General features: G+C 47.4%; 1 protein-coding gene and 2 pseudogenes across 1 annotated transcript in view; 2 read left to right on the top strand and 1 right to left on the bottom strand.

Annotated features, from left to right (window-relative positions):
* Positions 1–17,264, bottom strand: part of LOC136663868 (ankyrin repeat and fibronectin type-III domain-containing protein 1-like) — a 473,183-nt gene that overhangs the window by 298,323 nt on the left and 157,596 nt on the right. The gene's annotated exons all lie outside the window — the stretch shown is intronic.
* On the top strand, positions 10,780–10,898 carry LOC136633960 (5S ribosomal RNA; annotated as a pseudogene).
* LOC136633889 (5S ribosomal RNA) lies at positions 15,133–15,249 on the top strand (annotated as a pseudogene).

The raw sequence follows: 17,264 nt of genomic DNA, 5'->3' as shown, positions 1-17,264 counted from the left end.
GGCTTAGGGTGGGAGGGAGGGCTTTTCGAGTGCAAGAAAGTGTATGCTGGGGCTCTACCTGCCAAGCCTCCTACTTGCTGTTTGAGTTGCCTCTCTAGTCTTGCTGTCCAGGGGTCCCACGCGTACCACCAGACTTCCCCTCAAGTACCACTGGTGGTACATGTACCACTGGTTGGGGAACGCTGACCCACAGGGAAAACACAGAGTGGCAGAGGGCTTCCCCCTTGCAATCAATGCCTCTACCTTCGCCTGTTTAAGTAAGCCATTTGAAGCTGTAACAAGGGTGAACTGCACACAACCAGCTGCAGGGCTATCTGTTCACCTAACAGAGAAGAAAGAGAGGAGAGGTGGGTAGTGACCAGGCTAGTTAACTGGCAGGGAGAAATAGGAAAATATATTAGTGTTCAGTTATGTGATATGCTGCAGGTGTCTGTGTGTACACGTACACATGTATAAACCCTGTATGTGCCCTCTGAGCTCTCGTTGTATCTCTCATGGGCATGCAACCCAAGTACTTGGAGAATAGTTCCTAAGGCGTTTGGATCTCCCACTGCCAACCAAATAACTGAGAATGAAGAGGTGGCCTGCTGATCGACGCAGCTGGACTGTTCTTGTTGCTATCTACGGAGACGTCTGTACTTTCTACAGCGGCAGACCTGCACGTTCCAAGCTAAGCAGAGAGAAAAGCTTAAAAGAACAACAGGCAAGATCACCTCCACCCCACGCCCCTCCAAAAGGGTACACACACCAATATATGATCCGTACTCCTTTTTAAGATCATCAGTCTAGCACAGAGGGAGGGCAAGAATGCAACTGGAACCACAAGACATAAGCACGCAGGTATCGAAGAGCTTTTGGACAGGTAGCCACGCGCAGGACTCAACAGTTCCAGAGATGCCTTCACCAGGGGGTGGGGTGGGGGGATGAAGGGAAAGTTAAAACACAACCCACTTCCTGGTTGCATCTTTCAACTGCTGATCTTGGGGATGGGTGGGGGTGGCAAGGAAAGGGAATCTGAAGCCTGTGGTCATGGCTGGGCATAGAACTCTGTTGGGGTACCAGAAGTCAAGTTGACTCTCAGGTTGAAACTCTGAGATTGTGAGATTGACTGGGGTTACCATGCTTGCTACCAGGCTGCGACCATGCTTTGGGGGAAGGGGATTAACCCCCCCCCAGCTGCTATTTGTCCTGGGAGGGGAACAGCATCAGTAGGAGGTCTCCTCCCACACCTACACCCCCGCCCAGTACATAGAGCAGCAGCAGGGGCTCCAAATCAGATCATGAGCATGATGATGGAGGGTTAAACCCCTCTCTCCACAAATGACAAGCACAGCTGTTGTTTACTGAAGAAAAGACAGGCATGAGAGCCTCAAGCACATGCTTAACACATCGCCTAGCTGGACCTTAACCAAGGAGCATCTTTAATCCATATGTATGTGTGCTACTTCTACACCCTGCACTATGACAGCGCAACGGGCGACATGAAAACGGGGTGAGAGGAAAAAGCTGTCACTTCCAGAGGCACACGGTTTTGATCTGCCCGTCTATTAAGAGCAAAATGAAGCACAAAGGCCACAAGAAGCGGCGGAGAATTCAGCCTTTAGCGTTATTATTTGCCAAAGGATTTCAGCCTGCTTTGCTTTCCAAAGGAATACATTCTCAGGGGATGAATACCTCGGTGGTGATTTTGACACCCTTGCTCCAACACAAGTCGGAGCCAAACCAGATTAGATCTTAGGAGACACATGAGCTGCTCACTGACAGATACACTGTTTTGCTCAAGAAAATACTACATCCGAGGCTGCAACCAGGAGCAGAACAGTGGAGTACCCTTCCTGCTATTTTTTCATTCAAAACTTGGCTCCATCCAGCTACTTTGCCATCCATGAAAGAAAAGCTGCACAAGCTTCTCCTTTTTTTTCTCTGCGGATGAGAAAAAAGCTGGGGAGGAAGGCAGCCCCCCCACCCCATTCCCCTGCTATACTTGGGGGGTGGCAACCCCTTCTGGTTTCTCTCCTGCAACAGGCAAACTCTTGTAGCCTCTGCAGATACTAACCCCGTACCTCCTGCACACCACATAGTTCGATCCTCTCATCCCTCCACTCGTGTTCTACTCCCCACTGAAAGCAAGGGAAAGCTCAAAGCAACATCGGCAGGTCCTTTCCTAAGCATCACAAGTGCCCCGGCCCTGCCTCCAGATGGTCACATCCCATCAGCAAACACACACACACACACACACACACACACACACACACACACAGGAGGAGATTATACACAGCACCAAGGTCCGCAGTCATCAGGTGAATTAGGGTCTATAAATAACTCCTGTTTTGCTTTTTTGGGCTGCGGGGAGAAGTTCATAATCAAGGTTTGACAAGCCACCTGAAGCAATTAAGCCACCCTTAGCAAGACTACCTGCTGAGGAACCAAATAAGAGCCTGGATGCCTGCACAGAAATCCCAGAGGTCTGTGCTCTGTGGAGTCAGCGCAGCAACAGGAAGAGCACGCCAAGACCCACAAGAGTGGCCTCAAGGTGCAAGGAGTCACCCAATTGAACCGTCCTCCTGAAATATGAGTGCTTACAGGGCTTGAAAAAAAGACCCAGTTCCTCATTATTTGATTTTTGTAAAAATCAAAGAAACAAAATATGGCTGGGGGTGAGAAATGTGTGCTTGGGCTGCTATGATCCTGAGGGAGGTATTATTCAAATCCCATGTCCATCTATGCAACTATAATATCTTGCAAGACACCGCCCAGAAGCATTTCCACCTCACCACTTCACTCAACGACCTTTTTTCCCCTACAAAGACTAGTTGGATGCATTTTGCTCCAAGCCAAGCCTTGACTGAGGTCCATACTTGGATATTAGCTGCTTCTTGATCTCAGGCCTGACTGCGTGGCAATCTAGGAGCTTGGTCAGGTTTATTAATTTTTGGAGGGAGGGTGCTTCCCTTGTCACGCACAACTTGGCTCGCTTGCTTGAGAGATCTGTTCTGACAGTCCCTTTCTGTGGAATGCCACAGTTCGGGCTTGTTGGCCATTGCAGGCTAACAATGGAGCAGGTCGATTTGCAGAGGGGATGGAGATAAAAGATAGGCAACCCCGCACACAAACACACACCAGCCAGCAATAGGGCAGGAACAAAACAAGGAAAAGGGCGTCCAGGGCCAATTTGCATGCCAAGCTTCCACTGAATGCCTCCTTAAATAGATCAAGATGCAGCCAAAGGTTGTTCTGTCACCGACACACACTTCACAGCGAACAATCATTTTCACTGGAGACAGTTACATCAGTGCATATGACTTATTTGTTCATCAGGCACCAGAAGCAGAATGATGAGTGAACTGGAGTGCAATATTAATTTCAAACAGCAACAATGATGCCACCTCCCTCTCTGGCTTTACTGCTGCTTGATGGCATTTGCCCAGATCGAAGACAGAGCAATGCATCTTGCACTCATGAAGGCAGGATGCGACCCCGGGAAGATTTCACCAATGCAGCAATAGACACCTTGTCACGCTGCCCTGCCCCTTCGGGATGCAGTATTCATCGCTTTAAGCCAGGGGTGCCCAAACCCCGGCCCGGGGGCCACTTGCGGCCCTCGAGGCCTCTCAATGTGGCCCTCAGGGAGCCCTCAGTCTCCAATGAGCCTCTGGCCCTCCAGAGATTTGTTGAAGTCCGCACTGGCTCGACGCAACTTCTCTCAGCGTGAGGGCGACTGTTTGACCTCTCCCATGAGCTGTGGGATGAGAGCTCCCTCCACTGCTTGCTCTTTCACATCTGTGATGCAGCAGCGGCAGCAAAGGAAAGGCCAGCCTTGCTTTGTGCAAGGCCTTTTATAGGCCTTGAGCTATTGCAAGACCTTCATTCATTCATATAAGTTCATCTTTAATATATTCATTTATGTAAACTTATGTAAATTTATTCAAATTATAAATGTAAATTAATTCTTCCCCCCCCCCCCCGACACAGTGTCAGAGAGCTGATGTGGCCCTCCTGCCAAAAACTTTGGACACCCCTGCTTTAAACCAAGAACTCTCAAATTGTTAGCATGCTGAGGGATGGAAATAAATTAGAAGCTGCAAATGAGCCCCATAGCCCACCCACAGAGGCTACCAACTGCATCTCTGTTTGATTCACTGTTCTCAATTCCTTGGCCCCTTCCTATCAGCCTTCCGCTGCACCTGTCAAGGAAGGAGCAGCTTCTTATCTGTTGCTGCCTGAGGAATGCAGCCTCAAAGAGCCCACACAAAGAGCACTTCAGACATAAGTCCTTCATTATTTCAGTCTGTATTTACAAGGTAACAGAAAATAACAGCAGCATAGCAAAGAAAATAGAGACAGCACAATGTGCAATAGACATGACCAACAGCCTCCCCTGCCTTCCCACACGTGAGGGCTCTCGCAGTCCTTTTAAAGCACTGTGCGTGAATTAGGAAGAGTGGTGTCTCCTCCTCCTGGTGCTAGCTCAGCACCTGCTTCAATTAGTGAGCTTTCTATCCACCTGACTCTTGGTGATTCAGCATTTTACACAGCTTGGGCCCTACCTTATCCAGGCCAAATTTCCCCGGGTTGTTTTCTAACCCTGACAGCACCTCTACGCAAGGTTCGACTCACTCACTCCCAACCAATGCATAGACACAACTCACATAGACACAACTCACTCCCAACGCAATGCATAGCCCATGGAGAAGATGTGTCCAGAACAGTGACTCACACAGAAACCCAACAGGTAGCCAGCTCTGAGAGAAGGTAGTTCTTAGTCTTACTCAAGAAGTAAGGGCTTTTTTCAACAATAGAAGATAAGTAAAAAAAAATTTTAATGTCACAATGCACTGTTCCTCCAATTTTAAGCCAGAAAGGAAGTGCGCTTCCACTACAGACACAAAAATCTTTTTAAGTGATGTTATATAAAACACAAATGAGGAAGACAATATGGTTAAACCCTTCAAACAGTTCACACGATGTCACATGGACGCTCCAGTTGACAACGGCTAATGACTGAACCAGGCAACTGCGGATAAATTGTTCTAATCACCATAACCATAAGCATTTTGTTACACACGATAATAACAACAACAACAACAACTACTACTACTACTACTACTACTACTACTACTACTACTACTACTAGGTATTTATATACCACCTTTCTGGTCGTCGGATTACTCCTCTGACTTTACTCAAGGCGGTTTATTTACATAGGCAGGCGTTCCTAAATCCCTCAAGGGGATTTTTACAATCATAGAGGTTCTCTCTTTCAAGAACCAACCACATTTCAGAATGGATCTTCCTGGTTTGGTCTCACTTCTGGCCTCCAGTTCTCCCACGCAGGCTGGCAAGCAGCTCCATCTCTCACACGGAGGGCAGCCAAGACGCTTCTTGCTCACACCAAGAGCAGGTGGAATCACTCAGCTCCGCTTGTCAGCTGCTTCAAGGTCTTGCCATTCTCAGCCGTTCAGGGAGCTGCCGGTGTCCTCGAACTGGCGACCTTCTGATGTTATCTTCCAGCTAAGGGAGGCTTCACCCTCTAGACCAGACCTCCTGCCCACAACACAACCCAGTTCACACATTCCCACATCAGCACAGATTTGGGAATGAGTTTAATCTGGTGCCAAGTCTCCGGGGGCTCAAGGCCAATTTCCCTCCATGCCACACCCTGCCAGGGCGCCCCTGTCTAAGGGATGGGAGAAAGGAGGCAATGCCAGAGGGGCTCCCATCACTGACGGGGTCACTCCTGTAATCACTACACAAAAGTGACGGACCGTGAGGTGGCCTCCAAGATTAGCAACAGGCCCTACTTCTGAGGTCCCAGGGCACTTGGTAGCTACCCAACAGAGCAGATAATTCTTGGTACAAAAATACTGAGCGCAGATATTTTTTCCTGCAGCTCACAACACAAATGGGATTTAATGTGATTAATTAGGTGACAGAATTAGCATTACATGGACCACTGTTGGTTATTACACAACCAGAACTGGAAACTAGCATGCTGGAAAAATATTATGGTGTGTTCAACACAGGAACACACAGCTGCTTTTTTTGGGTAGTGGGCTGCTGTTCTGTCAGATTCCCAGTCCAAGCTCTGCTTGGAGAATTATGCCCACTTTTAGTTAATTAGCTCCCCTTCTTTCCTCAAAAAATGACCCTGGTTCTGCCCTGCAGTCCTGCTGGACCCCACCACCAGGGTAGCTCAACTGTTTAACCTACAGAGGTCCTCCTTCCTGCCAGTAGCCTCTTGGTCCTCAGAAGTTCTTGGGCACAGCAGCCAAATACCAGTCTTAGTGTCTCCAGTAGTTTCTGCTCCAGCAGCTTCCAAAGTCCATTCACACATCAGTCCATCAGCCATCAATTCCTCAGTTCATTAATCCAGTCTGTCTTTCCTCCTTCTGCTACCCACACCACACTCTCCCTTCATCAGGTGCTTTTATGCCTGAGGGCCTTATTGCCTTCAAGTGGCTGCAGTTGTGCAGCACACTCCCTGCTGAATGCCCAAGCCTTCACCCTTAAAGGGGCCACTGCTGATATGGGATCTTCTGTGATTCCACTACAGCTGAGCAGTCGGAAAAGGAAGAGGGAGATGGAGCAGAAGAAGAAGTAGGAAGGAGAGGAGGGCTAGAGCATTGGCAATGGTGAAGCTCACTAGCCTCCTCTCCTCCACACATCTTTTTTCTGGTCTGTCCCCCCTTTCCAATCCAGGATGCAGGTAGTGAAGGAGGGGCAGTGAAAGTGAGTGGGCAGGTAGAGGTGTACATTCACCAGCCTGATGCTTGAAGTGACTTCCTCTGTTGGCCTCATGGACGGATCAGCCCCATCTGTACACACAGCAAGGGCAGCCACAGGGCAACAGACTGCAGAACTTATGGAAGATGTCCAACCATTATCAAGCTCTCCAAACAAATTACACAGGTTTTCCCGTTTCTGCTGGATCTGAAGCCACCTCCAGAAGTTCAAGGAAGTTTACAACGCAGCTCTGTGAAGGTAGGATGCCACAAAACTAACACAGAGAGTCTCCCTCTTTAAAGAAAACATCCACAGCATCAACGGCCTTGCCCCATATACACAATTTCAACAAGGAGGGTCCTCTGTGTGCATTCTGAAATGGTGCAGCCACATAGAGAACGGTACAATGTGATGATATCTAGCAGGCACCAATCCTGGTATCATTCTGCCCAGAAAAATTATACGGGGGGACCATCAAGCCACAATACAACAAGAGACCCCAAACATCTGCAAATCTGTTCAACAACTACAAGAAGCAGAAACCGACACGTCCATGTGGAAAATGAATGTCTCCTACTTACAACATTTCCAAACCTGCAGACATTACAATTAAACCAACTGGAATCTGCTCATCTCTGGGATGCAGGTGGACTTAGACCTGGAAGATCCAGGTTCGAATCCCCCCTCAGCTATGAAGCTTCCTGGGTGACCTTGGGCCAGTCACTTTCTCTCAGCCTCACGTACCTCGCAGGATTGCTGTGAGCACAAAAGGAGAGCAGCAGCCGTGTACACTGCCCTGAGCTCTTTGGAGGAAGGGCGGTATAAAAATGCGAAGAATAAATAAATAAATAAGGTGTAAAACTGGTTTCAATCAGAGAGCTTCATTTTTAAGCATGTTTAAAATCAAAGCAGTGGAAATCAGATCATCTCCAGTACCCATTTCAAGAAGGTTCAGTTTCAAAGCACGTTGGGAATAAAGTTTCCATGCTGCTGGGGTGATTGTTTTTCTCTTGGAAATCAAGTCGCCTCTGAATTTTTGGACCACGACTGACAGCATCAAGCTCTGCACAGCCAGGTGGGAAACAAAGCTCCAGCTATTAATTTAAACTGCATCACTGGCTCATCCCCTCCCATTCCTATTTTAATTCTAATTAACTTATTCCCATATAATGCGATATCCTGGCAATATGTCATTGCCACAGGATAGCAATCTCATCGCACTGGTCGCATGACTACAGCCGTACGTTGACAGAAGCCAGCTCAGCGACTGACATTCCTATTACGGGATATTAAGCAGCCTTTGGGATTGCTTTTGGCTGGCCAAGAAGCACCTTGGCTTCTTTTGGAATTTTCCCAGGAGAAGACATCAGCGACTCTGACAAGACAGAAACCACAGGACGACGAGAGAAATTGACAGGCACAGTACTGGCACTCACAAAAATCACACCCTCCAGCACAATCTCATTTTCCTTCTGCCTCATTCCAGCTGCCTGCCTCTAGCAGGTAAACGAGCAATGCTCTCTGACATCAATGATACCAGGGATGAAGCAACAGCGCAACCAGGGTGCAACACCTTGCGCCCTAAACATTCTTCTGTAAGTGGCCACATCTCATCTTGACTGACCCGGGCAAGTTGCTTTCCACTTGAATGGATGCTTTACTTTTTTTAAGTTGCAGGACCAGTCAAACCACTCTTAAAAAGCCCCGAACAATATGGAAAGTGCCCATTTTAAGCCATTTCTGCCCAACGTTGGCTGTACACAAAAAGGACCAAACGTGTACACCTGTGGGCAGGGCAAGAATGGGTTAAGTTGGTGACTGTACTTTGGACATTTATTGACTGTACTTGGGACATTTATTGACTTCTGGTCAGCGAAACAAACCAGAAATCACCATCAAGCTCAGTCATCAGTCAAAAACTGTACGCCATTAATCTTTTCCCAAAATTTTAGACCAACTTTGATCAATGCATCCATGCAATCAAAGACACATCAAAACCTAATAGAGAAGTGCAGCTAGAAAAGGACAACAACAGAATCAACAGAGCCCTCTAGCCATCAGTTCACAACACACACAGACACACCCACACTTCTCAGCCCAGGTGAACAAAACCATCCTGAACAGCCTTTAGAAAGCAAAAAGAGAAGGGGCCCTCAAGAGGGGGCACTGGACATGGATCTTGGAATCCTAGTGCAGCCACAAGCTAAGGCTCCTCATCCCTAAAGGGAAACCACAGTCTTCCTTACAGGACTGTTAGGATGAAAGAAAGGAGGATGACATGATGACAAAGGGCCCAATCCTGTCCAACTTTCCAGCTCCAGTGTAGCCACAGTGCAGCCCCATGGTAAGGGAACACATGTTCCCATATCTTAAGAAGGCCCAAGTGACTGCCCCTCCACCGCAGGATGCAGCCCACACCCCACTGGCACAGCTGCACCAGCACTGGAAAATTGGATAGGATTGGGCCCTAAGAAACGGAGCTGCAAATCAAGAATTCTCGGGTCTTAATCTCTCCTCTGCCATGAATTCATGAAGGCTGCAATCCTACACATTTACCTAGAAGCAGATCCAATTCGGTGGGGCTTTCTATTGAGTGCATACATGCTAGGGATTCCAGCACGTTCCAGGACTGTGTTGTTTGGAACTTTGTCCTGCCAGGTGATGCCGAGAATGCGTCGGAGGCAGCGCATGTGGAAAGCGTTCCATTTCCTCTCCTGTTGTGAGCGAAGAGTCCATGACTCGCTGCAGTACAGAAGTGTACTCAGGACGCAAGCTCTGTAGACCCGGATCTGGGTATGTTCCGTCAGCTTCTTGTTGGACCAGACTCTCTTTGTGAGTCTGGAAAACTCACTGACCGAGCCTGCATTGGCTCGGTCATGTTGTGAGAATGGATGATGGGCGGATCCCAAAGGATCTCCTCTATGGAGAACTCGTGCAAGGAAAGCGCCCTACAGGTAGACCACAGCTGCGATACAAGGACATCTGCAAGAGGGATCTGAAGGCCTTAGGAGTGGACCTCAACAGGTGGGAAACCCTGGACTCTGAGCGGCCCGCTTGGAGGCAGGCTGTGCAGCATGGCCTTTCCCAGTTTGAAGAGACACTTGGCCAACAGATCGAGGCAAAGAGGCAAAGAAGGAAGGCCCATAGCCAGGGAGACTGACCAGGGGCAGACTGCACTTGCTCCAGGTGTGGAAGGGGTTGTCACTCCCGAATTGGCCTTTTCAGCCACACCAGACGCTGTTCCAGAACCACCTTTCAGAGCGCGATACCAGAGTCTTTCGAGACTGAAGGTTGCCAACAATAATACAATATCTATTGAGTAAATGTGCACAGAATTCCTCTGTAAGTGACTAGAAAAGCTCTGCTGCTGCAGCAAAAGTGGATACAATCAGTATGGTGGGCTGCACATTTCCAGTATATTAACCACACTAAGTAATCTGTTAGTATCACGGGGAGCCATCCCAGCTGTCCTCCACTTCCAGAGGGTTCTGGCCAAAGGGGGCAGTTCTGTACGGTCACCATGGCACTGGCACCGCCATACTGTGAAGTCTCGTTAGGTAGAAAACACTAGCCTTAACACACATCATCAAATCACCGCCACTACTTCTGACGTGCCCGCAGCCAACTCCTGATAGACTTCAAGCAGCAAAGAGGTGAACAGGATTCATGCAGCAGGGCAGAGCTAAACTAATTGCTTAGTTTAATGCATTGACAGGTGGAATTGACACAGTTATCAGGCATCAACACACCTGGTGCTACATGATGTACGAAAGGCTCGGCTCTGATGAGTCAGAGGAAGATTAGATCCAACGCCGGGTGATAGCATAGTAGGAAGATTTATTTCTCTCCCTTCCTCCTCCCTCAAAATGTAACAGGAGCTGGGTGTCCACATACCAGTAATCAGTCAGAAGGCTTTCTTTATCCTCAAAATGACCTGCGATACCCTTGAGTGCAAAGTGGTGTGATAAGAGCCACAGGAGAAGTGAAACCGAGTTGTTGCGTACCTAAAAACTGACAGCTGTTTATAAGAGGCAAGAGTCATACAGAAGAACACACAGTAAGGTCACTGTTACCCTGCACATGCCCAATCTCGTCTGATCTCGGAAGCTAAGCAGGGTCAGGCCTGGTTAGTACTTGGATGGGAGACCGCCTGGGAATACCGGGTGCTGTAGGCTTATACCATAGTCTTTCCAGACTGAAGGTTGCCAACCAAGGTCACCCAGCCTGCCCTTACAACTAGGGTGAATTCTCCCAGCCATGTGTGTGACATAACAGAGGCCAGGGGGTGTTCTTTGAAGTGGAGATGCAGGAGTCCCCAAACCTATCTTGGTTTCCATCTTACAAACTGGATTTATAGGAATAAGAGAGAGTTAACATTTCAGTGGCTATTTGGTGGCTGGTTCTCCCTTTACCTTCTGTTCACCCCAAGTCCTTCGGGAGCTGTGGAGTAGAAATCAAACTAAATAAGCATCTCTGCATCCTGAGCACACTCGATACACATGGTATTTTAACATCTATATCCCCCGCTGTTGTAGACTCTGCAGCCCTTTGTGACCCATCTCAGAACAGACACTTCACACTCAACGCAGTGAGCCACTAGAAGCTGTCAAGAGTTGCTTTTCATGCTGCTTGGAAGCTGCGCTCGTCATGCAAGCCAGCTCCATTACACTCTTTTGCTGTGGGGTTTTTTTTTTGCTAAGGGCACCTCCAAGACTTCAAGCCTCCCTTTACACTCACAGATTTGGAAGAGTCCTGAACCTGCATCTTGACACACAAATGACAGGATGCCCAACAGAAATGAGCGAGAATGCTTTGACCCTCTTCTACAGGGCAGTGTTTTTCAAACTGTGGGTCGCAAGCCAATTTCAGGTGGGTCCCCATTCATTTCAATATTCTATTTTTAATATATTAGACTTGATGCTACCCTGGGATGTGACTACATTTGGGGAAATGTTACAGACCTAGCCTAGATGCCTTTAAAAGGGGATTGGACAAGTTTCTGGAGGAAAAATCCATTATGGGGTACAAGCCATGATGTGTATGCGCAACCTCTTGATTTTAGAAATGGGTTATGTCAGAATGCCAGATGCAAGGGAGGGCACCAGGATGAGGTCTCTTGTTATCTGGTGTGCTCCCTGGGGCATTTGGTGGGCCGCTGTGAGATACAGGAAGCTGGACTAGATGGGCCTATGGCCTGATCCAGTGGGGCTGTTCTTATGTTCTTATGTTCTTATGACCTGTACTTTTAACAAGCTACTATGTACATTGTTTTAACAATGATAGTAAATGGGACTTACTCCTGGGTAAGTGTGGGTAGGATTGCAGCCTAGGATTGTTACAAATTTTCCTGCTTGATGATGTCACTTCCGGTCATGACATCACTTCCGGCGGGTCCTGACAGATTCTCATTCTAAAAATTGGGTCCCACTGCTAAATGTGTGAGAACCACTGCTGTAGGGCATATATAACCTAAAATTTAGTGCTTAGGAGCCAGCCAAATTTTTTTATGCAAGGAGGGGGCTGTATCATCAACCAGGCTGCTTTTCTCACTCCACCTCCCTGCACACAAGCTTCTTCCCTGATATCTTCCTTTAATCCTGGGGGAGGGCAAAAAAAAAAAAAAAAGATATAAGCAACTGAGAGCACCCTTCCACCACCTCAGTAAGCTTCCGGCCCCTGACTGACTCTGCCTCCCACAACACAGAAGCCTGTAGAAAGCCTAGCCCCATCTCTCTCCCCCCACCCCCAATTTTCAGGGCAGCAAGCACCATTGCTGGTCCACATCAACCAAATTCAGGATGGGTATAGAGACACCATTTCCCAGGCAACAGGTGGATACTTTATCCTCAGATACACTGCCAGCCATGCGGAACAAAAGAAGCAAGGAGAAGATAGTGGTGGCTTAAAGCAGTGTTTCTCAGGGCCCAATCCACTTTCCAGCACCGACTTAAGAGCAATGCAGCTCCTAGGTATGGAAATAAACATTCCCTTACTTTGAGGAGACCTTTGTGAGTGCCCCCCAACTGCAGGATGCAGCACACGCCCCATTGGCACAGCTATGCCAGTGCTGGAAATTGGGTTAGGATTTGGGCCTTAGTGTTTGTGCTCCACCATACCACTTCACAAGGTCCACCTACTCGAAGTACCACCGGATGTAACTGGTGATGACATCATCACCAGTTACTTCTGAGTTGGGAGGCCACATACAACACGATGAACACCAGTAAGAAGCTCAAGGATGGCTTTTCCAAGCACAGAAAAACATGCTTTGGAGCTCTACCCACCGAGCTGGACCTCCAATTGCTGTTTGTTGTGTCACATTCCTGGTTTTGCTGCTGGATGGCAGGTGTCCAGGGGTCTCAAGAGTACCACCAGACACTACCTCAGTTACCACTGGTGGTACCCATACCACTGGTTGAGAAACACTAGGCTAGAGCATTCCCTTCTTCCTGTCCTCTTCTTCCTTTTCAAATCGAAGGAGCAAGAGAAGAAGCAACAGTAGCGGAGATGAGTGGGTGGACAGAAGTGGGCACCCTTGGCCAATCTGCTGCTGAAAACGACCACCTCAGTCAGACTCATTTGTGGTTCAGCCCTGTGAGCAGATCTAAAAAACCATCTGCTCAATTACATCCCATTGCAATTCCTATGGTCAGGCAGGAACAACTTTTTAACTCTCGAGAAAGCAGGAACTGAAATCCTTACGCATTTAAAAGACTGAGGGATAGAGATGCAGTCTGAGAAACAAAACAAGCTCTGGGAGACTAACAAACCATTACCTTTTCTGCAAAACCAGTCTTATACAAATAGAAGAATGAGCAGAAGAAATCTGAGCAACGGGTAACAAATTCTCTCCCTAAATGCAACTACTAAATGTTCAACAGCCATGTAAGTTTGTTTGACCAAGATAAAGAAGCTGCTGTACCTCCAAACTGGGACTGTCCAAAACAATCACTCAATGCCTGAAATGCGAACTATTATAAAAGGAACAATTTGTTGATTCTCTCAGTTCAACAGCTTAGGGGATACCGGAATTGACTGCAACTTTGAACTGTGGCCCATGAATGTCAACACCACAAATATCTTCACTGAACTGGCTGCTAAGACTTCAGTTGGATGTTATTTTGCCTTGCCAAGAGGCAAAACCAGATTCTTCCCTGGAAGAACGTGGGAGTCCATTTCTGGTTTCCACACTGCCACCACCTCTTCTCACCCACAAGAAAACATGAACCGCCAAGCCAGGAGATCCTGTCCCGAAATGCAAGATATCCCTTGATCCTTATATTCCCCTTGAAAGAGGAGATCCCTCGCTCAAGTAATTGCAGGAATTCCTGGCTCAAACACTCTCCCTTTGGGAAAAAGAGTGGCAGATGCATAACTAACCTTTTACAGGCAGACTCAAAGCTGAAAATCTCTGGGGAACCAACATAATCCAAATAAAACTCACAGTAAATTCATTCAAGAGGAACCGTTTCTGCAAAATCTTCATACGGTGGCCTGTGTTTCTCAATACAAACTATTTCCTTAGACAGCTGGACACCTCTGGCCCAGGATGGGATGGGTTCCACTACCTAAAGGTGCACAGAGAGGTTTCAAAGTTTAAAACTAGGATGAGCCACAATAGTGTTGTGGTTCAGGACTTAGGGCGCGATCCTAACCAGCTTTCCAGCACTGACATAGCTGTGCCAATGTGGTGTGCACTGTAATCTGCAATGGGGAGGCAGTCAATGGGGCCTCCCTCAAGGTAAGGGCATATTTGTGACCTTACCTTGGGGCTGCATTGCGGTTAAGTCAGTGCTGGAAAGTTGGTTAGGATTGCGCCCTTAGAGGTCCAAATCCCTGCTCACCACAAAGCATCCCGGGTGACTCTCAGTCTCACTTTCCTCACAGGGTTGTTGTAAGGACAAAAGAAGGGGAGGAACCATGTACACCACCCCTGGAAGAAGAGTGTTGTTTTGTGTGCTCCCTGGGGCATTTGGTGGACCACTATGAGCTACAGGAAGCTGGACTAGATGGGCCTTTGGCATGATCCAGTGGGGCTCTTTTTATGTTCTTAAGAGTGGCAAAATGGTAAAAAAAATAATAAAAACTTACTTACAATAAAAACATACTGAAATGTCAGCAACAGTAATTAAATCTTGAAACACATTCTGTCCTTTCAAAATGAAGCTTTAAAAAAAATTGACTTCTATTTAAACTCACATTAGGGGAAAAAAAATCAATTTTCATCCGAAACAAACACAAAAAGTTTTGAGTTATAAAAATATCTTTCCAACGCTCGAGTGGGAAATGAAATATCACAAGTTCAACAGATGGTTAGGAATTTTATTTCGCAGTTTGTGTTTACTTCCTGCCGTGTCTCTTTAAATCGACTGCTTTGCTCCAGTATGGTCGATCATCCTGATGCAGAAAATCAGCAACTGTTACCCTGCACATGCCTGATCTCATCAAATCTCGGAAGCTAAGCAGGGTCAGGCCTGGTTAGTACTTGGATGGGAGACTGCCTGGGAATACCGGGTGCTGTAGGTTTATACCATAGTCTTTCGAGACTGAAGGTTGCCAACCATCTCCCTATACTGAACACTATCTCCCGATCTTGTCTGATCTTGGAAGCTAAGCAAGGTCAGGCCTGGTTAGTACTTGGATGGGAGACCGCCTGGGAATACCGGGTGCTGTAGGCTTATACTATAGTCTTTCGAGACTGAAGGTTGCCAACCAGAAAATCAGGAAGGACAAACCAACAACAGCTTTGTGTCCTCACAACAACACTGATTTCTGCCTGGCAAAGATCTAGACAAATGGTTCCCAAACGTTTTAAGGCCCCAGGGGCTACTGCCTGTTTTATAAATGCCAAGAGGTGAGGCTGTAATGGTGATTGGGCAGCAGGTCTTCCCCGCTCCCCAGTAGCAGGTGACTTAGCTCTTGATGCACACAGCCTCACCTACCCTGTCGGTTTCACAAACCACCAAAAATTGGGTCACAACCCACTGGTGGGTCCCAGACCCACAGTTTGGGAACCGCTGCTCTAGACTAGTCACTAGGAGTCTGTGGACTAGGAAATGTAGGAGCAAGATGAACCAAGTGGTACACCTTGACCCAGACTCTCAATTAAGCAAGGTTATGAAAAGGAGGGATAAGATATAGGATCCATGATAGACTAAGATTTGATAGGCAGTTCAAAAAGGGGTAAAAACAAACAGGTACATTTTTACTATACTAGATCTATACAATTGGACAATTTCCTTTTTTATCCTACATGAAATTTGCAAGTCTTTCTTTAAGAGGGCTTTGTGTCCCCTCTCTTTCTTTAATTTGGCTTCGTGGCCCCTCTCCAGCTCTCTTTCGCTTCCAAAGCTGAGACTTCATGAACTTAGACCAACTTCAAGCATTCAATCAACATGCACAGAGGAAGGTGTGGCAACAGGTTCCTCACCACCAACACATGTGCAAAGTACGAAAAGGAGCCCCCCACATGTACAACTGTAGTTGTCTGCATGACCGGGGTCTCAAGAAAGCTGGGTTAACTATTAAACATAAGCGGAGTCCTGCTGGATCAGGCCAAAGATCCATCTAGCCCAGCTTCCATAGTCCACTTTATTGCATAGAAGGCACCCTCTGCACATACAATTAGATGCACAAGGACTCATTTCAGATCTTAGAATGAGAGTCTATAGATCAGGCGGAAGAAGAGCCCATTAATGCTGTGTTGACTGCATGCACAACAGTGTTAGTAAACTCACTCATCGCACAACTACCACTCCACTCTCCAAAGAGGCTGTAACACCTTCTGACCCCTTAAATGCACTGCATTGCTGTCATCTCCTCCCCTCCCAATCTCTCCTGAGCATTAGTTCATGTGGTGTGTAGCGCACATGCAGCATCTTCTCAATCACTCCCAGCATCCACCAGCCAGACAAGAGAGTCTTCACTGGCCACCGTCATCAGCGTAGCTAATTAGTGAAATGTAATAAAAAGCTGGGGGGGGGGAAAGAGGAGGCTGCAGTGGAGTGAGCAGGTGAGTGGATAGAGAAAGAAGGAAGCTGTGGGACCCCTTCCCCAAGAGGGCAGGGTATGTGATAATTCCCTGCCCTTCAGGACAAAGGCCTAGCAAGTTCAAATTTCAGCTGGCTGCCGCGTCTATTCTAGATTTGTGGACCCCACTGGACAAGTATAGCCATCTTCCTCTCCACTTATTAAACTCATGCCATCTGCTAACCCTGTTCTTGAACCAGCTCTTATTTCCACTGACTAGAGGCTGTCACTGGTAGACGTGTGACAAATATTCAGGTTCTTGTGATACTTCCCCTGGGCGGTAAAGCAAAACTAGATGACAGTCTGTGAAAGTTAATCCATTTGGGATTTAATTCTGGGCACTGACAGCAAGACACAGAGAGAGGTGTTTTTTTTTTGTGTTTTTTTTTTTTTGCTGTTTTTAAATAATATTAAAGGACGGAATGGCAAACTGGCTAGGACTCGATCTGTATCTCATCATATAGCGTCGCATATGAATTTGTCGATGCTTTTCTTCCCTCGTGAAAGATATG

Source organism: Tiliqua scincoides, chromosome 13 (assembly GCF_035046505.1).
Source record: "Tiliqua scincoides isolate rTilSci1 chromosome 13, rTilSci1.hap2, whole genome shotgun sequence".
Taxonomy (NCBI): domain Eukaryota; kingdom Metazoa; phylum Chordata; class Lepidosauria; order Squamata; family Scincidae; genus Tiliqua; species Tiliqua scincoides.
Note: the sequence above shows the minus strand (reverse complement) of the source record. Positions and strands in the feature narration are given on the sequence as shown.